Source organism: Triturus cristatus, chromosome 10, assembly GCF_964204655.1.
Source record: "Triturus cristatus chromosome 10, aTriCri1.1, whole genome shotgun sequence".
Classification (NCBI taxonomy): domain Eukaryota; kingdom Metazoa; phylum Chordata; class Amphibia; order Caudata; family Salamandridae; genus Triturus; species Triturus cristatus.
The window spans coordinates 1101697993-1101706370 of NC_140593.1; positions in this window are offsets into that span (position 1 = coordinate 1101697993).

The window sequence follows — 8378 nt, forward strand, 5'->3', positions numbered from 1 at the left end:
AGACTTGGGACAAATACCCAATTCGGGCAAGGCATGGCACACCTTTAGCTTGGGTTTTATTGGGCCCATTAATGAATCGAGGGGTGAATTGAGGTTTGGTATGGTGGTGGTTGATGTACATACTAGGTGATTGAAAGTCAAGTTTATGAGGGAGATTACCACTAGAGCAACAGCTTGTTTGTTGAAAGAAAATTTGAGTAGGAAAGGCATTCCCTCTGTAATCATAATGGACAATGGCACACAACTGACTTTGCATGAGATGCAAGTTTTCTTAGAGTCTTATGGAAGTCAACACAATCGCACCTCACTATATAACCCACACAGCAATGGAGTTGTAGAGAGGGCAAATAGAACGGTCAAAGGTACCATCCAGATGGCTGTAGCAAATGGGCAAGACTTAGTAAGAATGGTCATGGAGATGGTCTGGGCCTGTCGCACTAGTGTCCATGATGTAACAAATAAAACCTCATTCAAAATGATGCGGGCAGGCTTCCAGGAACAGAATTGGCTCCTGCTTGGATGAAGGAGAGAGTGGAACAAGCTAGAGTGGGGCGCTGAGTAGAAGTCAGGAAGGAAGAAATAAAGTCGCCAGACGCATCAATGAATGTGATTGGGTGAAGCTTTGTTGTGGTCAGAAAGGTGGGGGTTTGACAATATTCAGAGGTCCGTTGAAAGTGTTCATCGTTATTCAGTGGTCCTGAACAATGGTGTAAAGTGGTGGTCAATGTGACGTGAGCAATGCGGGGGGGCTCCCTGTGCCTGTGTCTGGGGGAGTGAGGCGGCCACCAAGATGAGGATTCTCTGCCTGCCAGAGTGGGAAGGGGAGACGTGCTGCAGAGTCCCGCAGCAGCACAAGAGCCTGCTTGTCGAGCAGGGAGTTGCACCCAACAAAGAGAGGCATGTGGGATGCCCAGGTGGGACCAGGCAAAAGAAAAAAAAAAACAGACGAAAATGGGGTGCAAGGCTAGAACATATCACCTCCCCTGAATATGCCTTGGACTGCTCTGTTTCGCTACCCTGAGAGAGTCAAGTGCTACAATGGGGTGCTTGGGTCCCAGTAAGATGAAATTGTGGACATATTACTTGTGTAGACCACACAACTAAATGCCCAATTTCCTACAGGAGCCATCCATCAAACGTATATATTTTTTATCTTCAAAAAGAAAATCCCAAAGCGGATAAACAAAATTTTTTAAAATGCCCACTTACTTAGGGAGCTATCTCCCATGGCGAGGGGGTATTAGACAGTTTTCACTACCCCTTACCAAAAGTGTTTTCCTGGTGATGACAGGCAGTGAAAATTGAACTCTATGTCTGTCCGTTCATCTATTTTAGGTGGGCTGACATAGAGGCCCTTACTCCATCAGGTTGTCGGAGGGATCTAACCATGGGGAAGACGGACTAGTCTCTGCCATGGTTACAACTATGATGCACCTGCATATAAATATGGTGAGAGAGTATTATCTTGGTAGTAAGGATACCTCATCGTCGTTGCAACGGAGTATCCTTAACGAACAAGATATAAATCGTGCCCTTAGTCAAGTCTTGATTCTTCTCATTTTTGGCCACTGCTTGTCTTATGCCTTCTACCATCTCCAGCTTACTCCTTTTATGTCTTGTAGCCTGTTTTCCTCTCATATTTGGTCTTTGGCTACTAGACGATTAAGGTTGGCTATCCAGTATGACCCAATTTTGAGAAAGATTATTCCAGTCACTGGGCTACTTTATAGTTCCCTCCCTTAACATCTCCATTACATTCTCTGTCACATCTGGCACTTTAAAAGTACCTTAAATGAGCATAAAAAGCTATGCATGCAAACAACATAACATTTCACATGCCTCTCACTCCCTGTGTATCAGTGTATGGGGAAACCGTGTGATAGGTGGTCCGTGTGCAGAAGTGCTTTGTACTACTGTGCACAAGGGTGCATTTTGTTGGTGTTTTATGTGCATGGGTGGCTCCAGGTGAGTTAGTCTGTGAGTGCATGGATGTCTGTAGTTATGTTGGTCTATCTGCATATTTGCATGCATGCGCCATCCGTGTCAATGTATACATGGATGATAGATCCTCTCTGCATGTGTGCGTGCACAATTGAAGAGTCAAAACTATTGGCTTTGTGAATGGTTGTTTTTAAAAATGACACATGGGGTAGATTTACACACATTTTGCGCAGGGTTAGCGCCACAGAAGTGATTCTAACCAGCGCAAAAAAATTTTTTTACTATTTAATTTCCAGCGCAAAACTTGTTTTATGCAGGAGAGCACCCTCAAAGTAGAGCAAAGCAGTTACTTACCGCTGAGGGGCGTTACATGGGCAGGACATGGGAGTTCCCATGCTACCACCCATGCCTTTTGATGCAAAACCATATTTACAAAGATTTGTAGACATTGTTTTGTGCCAAAAGTTAATGCCCCTTCAAAAGAGGCGCTAACAGGAGAAATACTTTCATTTCTTCGCGCTTTTCTGAGTTTGCATGTGTGCTGCACTTGCAGCACACATACAAAGTGGGAAAAGCTTTGCATCGTGTCTAGGCATTATAGTTTGTACAGGAAGGGTACACTTTCTGTACAAAACCTATGTTGGACTAGTGCACCCACCCCAGTGCTATGGCGCTAAGGTGTGTGCCTGGCGCACGGCAGCTGAAATCAGCGCCGGCGCAAGGGAAAGTGGAGGAGAGAGCCATATCGCTGAAGATAGGTTGCTCTCCTGCTCCCTCCCTGTCACGCAACGCAGAACAGCCTAGCGTGGGGGTGGGGGTTGTGCTGCGTTGCGCAAATCTTTTTAAATTCTCCCCCCAAGTGATTTGTAACACCGCAGTTTGTGAATTTATTTGCAAAAAAATAGATATTCATAGGTAGTAATGGAGTAAAAGTAATAGGCGTGGGGAGGGGGGTTGTGCTGCGTTGCGCAAATCTTTTGAAATTCTCCCCCCAAGTGATTTGTAACACCGCAGTTTCTGAATTTATTTGCAAAAAAAATAGATATTCATAGGTAGTAATGGAGTAAAAGTAATCAAAATCTTCAATAATTCACGTTTTGGGAAAGTACCACACAGTGTTATTTGTCTACAGCAGACACCCATGTGTGTGCCCAGAAGGAATGCGCGTGCTGCTCCTGGGGCTGAAAGGCTCCGACCCTGAAAGCATCCCATTGTCCCCCAACCCACCTGGGGTTTCCTTTGTGTCGTGTGCAGCCAATCATAGAGCTCAACACAGCACAGACTGGGAGCACTTGCATTCAAAAACAATCCAGAAGGTTTGACTTCTGCAAGAAAAGGCAATTTAGGTAAATGCAGCCCTGTCTGGAGCAGAGCAGCGCCCCTAAACTTTGTTAATGGAAACCTTGTGATCCATAACACTTGCACGCTAGACACTTGCTCCGGGGTAATATGGTCTTGATGTTCTTATTTGTGATCGATCCTCGGATTTGCAAGAACGCCATTGAGTATTTAATTATAATTGCATTAGGAGCGCCTGCGTAATGGCGGCGACATTTGAATAAGGTCACACGTAGCCTTCACCCCGTCCCTGTTGTTCTATATTAAATGCCACTCACTGTAAGTGCTGGAAACCTTTTTTGACGCAGTCAGAAAATAATACAGTAGGTAAATTGAAAAATGTCCTCTTGCGTTCACAAACATGATTGATATCCCTTGCAAAACAAATGTTAACACAAATGCTGCTGACTTAATCTTAGCACTTAATTTAGTTAAAGGAACGATGCCTATTTGAAGGAAAGGGCTGCTAGAGGAATAAATGCAATATTACACTAATCCAGGTCCAATTGTGCTATGCAGTTTCACACTCATTTTATGTAACACTAATAATATCCGCAGTTTTATCAAATGCGGTCTAAATAGTATCTTTTTTGTGGACATAGCTTGATACCCAACTAAAAAGTTATTTTTTATCAGACATGAAAGAACAACATTTTTGAAGAGCATGAAGTTGTGCTACTTAAATTGGAAGACGAGGTAAAATGTGGTGCCTAACGCCATCACCTGCTCTTTTAAAACTATAATAATTCACAGCACCGAATATAAAATGTAGGACGCATTTCTTTTAACAAGAGTTGAATACAATATTAGATGTCAAAAAAATATGTTGAGATATGAAAATACATTGCTACTAATAAATATTAATGTGTTTCAAGTATGGGCAAATTTAAGATTTAAGTGTATGTGTAACTTCACAAACAGGTTGAGTTTTTAATACAATTCCAAACTAAAGCGTCAATATTTACATCTGGCTTAATTCTGTTTTCTTGCCCGTTTTATGGAGAAAGATGGCAGTGACAGCTGCCTAGTAACGCTGAATACCTAGGCATTCCCAAAACCTCTGCAATTGAATAAGATCAGTTTGACTTCAGTCCCTCTTTTGTTCTGGAAATGTATATCACCATACATGTTTCCGATCAGAAGCAGGTAAAGGTGTTGGTGATGGGTGTCGTCCATTCTAACTAAGCTCTAGCCTGACTGACACCCGAGAGTGATGAAGATGAGGTATGGGTATCCTTCAGGAAGTCTTCCATCAATGGAGGGATTATACAATGCGAAAACAACTGAGAACAAACTTTACAGTATGAATTCAAACGGTGGAAACAGACTGAACGTGTTCTCTTGAAATCCCTGATCTAGAATCTAGTGCCCGCTACCGAGAGCAAAGACAGCTGTTTAAAGCTACAAACCAGAGAAGGCCAACAACAATGGTGGGGGCCTTTCACAACTATTATAGCCCCAGGCTGCAGTGTTGCTCGAATTCTTCAAGATGCACTACTCCAACCACTACATCATTGTTAACAGACTACTTTTTATTCACTGTGTCCCTAGTGTGTGAAATAAGAGCATTGCATAAGTGCCACAATGGCACAAAAAATTACCATTATGTAAACAAAGTATATATCAGTTCTATATGCTTGGTAACCACAGGTAATATTAATCTTAGATGAACATATCCATTCAATCCTATTCACAGTGTTTCTTTAGATAGGAACAACCAATCGGATCCAGTTACCCAAAGAGGTTTTTTTGGTTTTTTTCAAACGTCCTGTGGCCAGTGGCAGATCCCTTGCAGCCTTCACCAAATCGAACTTCATTACATTTGTTTAGTAGAAGACAGATGTACCGATTAGCGAGGCATATATCGCCCATATACCTCATCTGACGTCAGTACCCAGAATTCCATGAACCTTCCCCTAGTTTCGCACCCCAGTTCTCTATGGCAATCACTTAGCATCAGGCCTTAATGTTGCCAGGATACCTGTCTAATTAATGTGTGGTTAGCACTGCACCACGAAGTAAACTGAGATGAATGCAATCCAACCAAATGTATCCTAACGCACTTTGTTATTGTAAACTATAAATGCCAATAAAAACATGTTTAAAAAAATATATATTGTTTAGTAGAAGGCCTACTCTGTTAATGCAGAAAAAGATAATTTGAATATATGCATGATTCATGGAAGCTGTGGTGGTACAGTGGTGGTTTTGCATGGTGAGCATGGGGCGGGGGAGCGTGAACGCGAAATGATTGCAGGGGAGAGCAGAATACTTAGCCCTGCTTGAGGCAGTCCATTTCCAATTGCAAAAGTATTGCAAACATGTTTTGGGTGAGTTTATGAATATTTGGGGACCTAAACTGACTGATGAATATTAATTGGGAAGCCCAAATTCAAATTCTGGGGTTGGGCCACTATCCGCAGCTCGATTTTGAAAAATTATACTCTTCAATTGGAAAGAAAGGACTGGTATTAGTACTGACAAAGTTGAAAGCACAAAAAGCAACGTGCAGGGGTCTATCAATTCAGCATCACAGCTTTGGTAACTTTACACAACAAACGAGGAGTTGCCGGTTCTGGTCAGGACTATGAAAATCACAAGAAGAATGTAATCTAGGTGTAAGTACTCAAAGGTAAACCATAACCATAGAATCAGAAATGAACCCCTTCCAATAATCTGTTAGCAACATCTAAGACTATAAGGCCATATCTCTTTAAATGGATATATCACTTTAAAAATAGACTTTCTGAAACTTGAATATATCTAATGCTTTTCTCGTTGCAGATGGGTAATCGCATGGATACTAAGAAAATCCTCTGTTAATTTGTAAAAGAATTAGAGTCGGCACCCACATTTTTGGGCTAGAAGTCTGTGCCTGACACTACATAATCGCGGGTGTTCTAAATACCAAAGCTGCCTTTTATTTCCTTATTCCTCTTTCATCCACTCCAGACACTCCCTGTCCATTTATCTCACTCTTGCAGGTACTTTTTCACCCCTGTTTTTTTCCTTTGCCACTGTTTTTTTGTCTTTCTCTTTTTTGTTTTTTTCTCTCTCTTGCTCTGGATTAAAGTCGGATGATTGGTTCCCAAAAAAGAGTTTTGGTGGCCCCCGCCTGCAACCACCGGCTTAAATTAAGCACTGAAAAAATCCCATCAGGAGCCATGTTGCCGAAAATGGTAATGCATGCTGTGGAGGCCGGTTTTGCATGCTGGTGCCATACCAAGGAAGTCAAGCTTAATTGCATTCTGCAACCCTAAATTCAAATTCATCTTGCATTGATTTGCCCTGGCTTCCAGAGATATCATGGGGTAGCGGCTGGGAGTGAATATAAACTCTGCCTCATTCCCATAATCCTCCACAGCTTGGCTGCTGCTAGCTTAGCAAGAGGATTTACAGATGCTATCTTCTCATAACTCTCAGGCAGTTGTAGGTTTCTCGCCTGTACCATCCTCATTGGTTAAGTAGCCAGAGGCTTGGTGTGCAGGGGCAGACCTAAAGTGGTGGCCCTCTTCCATCAATAATCAGCATCGGACCAACCTGCAATGATTGCATATCCTCTTGTACAACATTGCTTTTAGTTAAATAAATTAGCCTTGTTGTTGCATCTTTCCCATGGTATGTGCACGCCACTTCCCTCTTCTTCACTCTCCTTTCTTCTTTTAGCTCAAAACAAGCTCTCATGTTGACTTTTAAGGCACGAGTGTTCTACAAATGTCCAATTATTAACAAATAAAAATAAAATCAGTCAGCTGCACACCACACATAACGTTTATCTGTCTTAAGCAGTTAGGACTCCAGTGAGAATAAAAAAATACTTCAATTATCAGTGGTTTGTTGCACAACCCAAACTCAATTGTTAAATTCCATTATCTTGCACAATATTTGATTTTACAGGCACAGATAGAGCACACGAATCCCACAAGGCAAAACTTTTAAAAATGCCACTCCTCCTGACTGCTCAGTAAGAAAGAAGAACTGACAGGTCATACTTACATGACTCTCAAAAGCAGTCAGTGTTTTTTGGGCTCTGAAAAACCGGAAAAATTACAACGCATGTGATTTTGGTAACTGAGACCAAAATCTTTTGTTGGCACTCAAAGCATAGGTTGCTTTACATGTTGACCAGTAGATCATGCTCCTGCATCATACACATACCTCCAGCCCTTTAACCCGTTCGATGCGCCCGTCGGCCAACGGCCGTCGTGAGCACTACCTCCGTAGTGCTGCGCACGTCCGTTGGCCGACGCGGCCCCGCCCGCACAAGAATTTACTCGCACCGCGGAGGATTTTACGCCGTGGTTAACGGGTTAAATAAGGTTTTCTCCCACAAGAATGTTGGGCCATTTTATGATCTGGTTTACATGGCTCTTGCAACGTGGTGCAAGAGCGACGCAAACGGTAAGTCAGATTTTTTAAGCCTCACAAAGCCACTTTGCGTTGCTCCAAAAATCTGGAGCAATGCAACACAGTGCAAATCGCTGGATTGCATTACTCTGCCCTAGGTAGGCGTTCAATGGGCGTTGTGTGCGTGTTCCTAAGCTACTGCCATGGTTCCTGACGCATTTCCTAATTTACAAGCCTTTGGGAATGCACCAAAAAGCTACGCCACCCCAGGAAGCACGTAACGAGAAGAAATATCTTTATTTCTCCTCATTACTTCCTCTTCCTATGTCTGCAGCACACACTGAAAGAGGAAAAAGCCTCTCAGGATTGTTTGCGTGCAGGAAGGTGTTCCTTCCTGCACGAAAACAATACTGCCTGCAACACAGGCCCCTTGCACCAAAGTGCATGGGGGCCTGCGTTGGTGCCAGGCTGCAAAAACAGGGCCGGGGCAAGAAAAAAGGACAGGAAATATGCTGTATTGGATAAATATGGCGCATTCTTGCCTTTTGCCTGTGACCCAGGGCAGCGCAGCGCAGCGCAGCAAGGTGACTTGCCGCCCTGCGCTACAAACTTCAGATATGTGGCCCTCAATCTCAAACAGAAGATGAGGATGCATAGATGCATAGATGCACACAGTTTTAACTCTTTGCTCCAAATATCATATTCCAAGGTGGATCTAATTCTGATTACAAGACAAGCATATTAAATGTAGG